The sequence below is a fragment of the Arachis ipaensis genome, chromosome B07 (genome assembly GCF_000816755.2).
Source record: "Arachis ipaensis cultivar K30076 chromosome B07, Araip1.1, whole genome shotgun sequence".
Classification (NCBI taxonomy): domain Eukaryota; kingdom Viridiplantae; phylum Streptophyta; class Magnoliopsida; order Fabales; family Fabaceae; genus Arachis; species Arachis ipaensis.
In genome coordinates this window covers 120,876,081-120,877,590 of record NC_029791.2, presented here as the reverse complement: position 1 = coordinate 120,877,590, position 1,510 = coordinate 120,876,081, and the positions used below count along the sequence as shown (strand labels likewise).

The 1,510-nt window shown below is 30.5% G+C and overlaps 1 protein-coding gene across 2 annotated transcripts in view; it reads right to left on the bottom strand.

The window, feature by feature from the left end:
- LOC107606133 overlaps positions 1-1,510 on the bottom strand; it is a 5,177-nt gene that overhangs the window by 1,422 nt on the left and 2,245 nt on the right. Inside the window, exon 4 of one of the 2 annotated variants that reach the window (XR_002350558.1) lies at positions 197-290. The gene's annotated coding sequence lies outside the window, so the exon portion shown is untranslated. Of the gene's footprint in view, positions 1-196; positions 427-1,510 lie in introns of those variants that run through there. The other variant, XM_021106456.1, reaches the window with a different exon arrangement.

The window sequence follows — 1,510 nt, the reverse complement described above, 5'->3', positions numbered from 1 at the left end:
CAGATTGGGGAAAAATATGGCATGCGGCCATTCAGCCAAAGAAAAAAAAGGCTGGGGATTTGACAACCACAAAAGATCACGCTTTAGATGATTATCTTCATATTACAGATAGAGTATATGAAATAGATATCAAAAAACGAATATATGATTTATGAAGATATGAATAACAGAGGTATTGAGGCAAAAAGAAACGTACGGCCACGGGATCCAATGCAAGGAAGAGAAGCCTATAAAAATCAGGGTTGGAATCACCATTTTCACCCGAGTCAGCCGATGGCCAAAGGCACATACTTCACAAAAAATAGCAACAGTGTCAGATGCTATGTACGGACAGGAAGATCTCATTTTGCCTTAGCTTGTAAACAGAAATCGCTATAAAAGGAACGCATAGGCTTGTGTGTGTGAACATAAATAGAAAGCAACATATATATTGGTGACTCAGCCTTGGTCTACCAAGCCGTAAATAAAATTTTGGAACATTTCAGAGAAGGCCTATTCAAATATTTGTATTAAGTTAGTCATATTTCTTATTTATGTATCTATATGTATCTATATCTATTTATCTATTTATCTATCTATTCTTGTATTTACAAATTAAGTAACATATAGTAAGCGGTGCCTAGAAAGGTGTGAGGGTTACAAAAAAAAAATACTAATAATATAAAAAATAGTAATAATAATCGTTGATGTAATTGATCAAAGATCGAGAGATAAAATTAAAAACTTATGAACAATAATTGAAGAATATTGTATGAAAAAGGATTATATTATGAAATCACTGAGGATATTATTGCGCCCACCGTGGGTCAGATAGAAAAAAAGAACCTGGATTAGATAGCCAAAATTGAAATTGGAATATTGAAATTTATAATAAAAAATTGTGGAATCGAAGAAAAAAATTAATGTCAGATGATAAATTATAATTATAAATGAACAAAGCAATAATAATTGTTGAAATTGTCCAAAAGATGAGAAATAAAAGAAAGAAAAATTTCTTTGAGTAAAGTGTTGGAACAATAAATAAAAAATGACAATTAAATAATTAATTAAATTATTATATCTAACAACCGAAGAAACCTATTGAGGTGAGCAGATGGTGTCATAATTTATGGGTAAGTTAAATTGCGTATCGAGGTGATCATGACAAATGTGATCACTATGAGTCTTTTCATGATAACAAATTGCGTAAGTTAAATTAAACACTTAAGCAAAAGGTAGTATGACCAATTAACCGAATAAAACGAGAGACCAAAGTTATTTAGATGTTAACAATGCTAGGAAACCATAAAATTAAGCAGCAATTGTTCAATAATCAAAGCAACCAAGCGGTGTTCATTAAAAAACTTTGGGCCCCCTGAAGCATAGTAAATAGAATCCCAGCTGATGTGATGATCAGAGGGCTTATTAAATAACCCATTAGAGATATTTAGCATGTAATACAACGATAAATAATCATGATAATGACCAGCATATATAATATATAATATATTATAATATACAATATATAGTA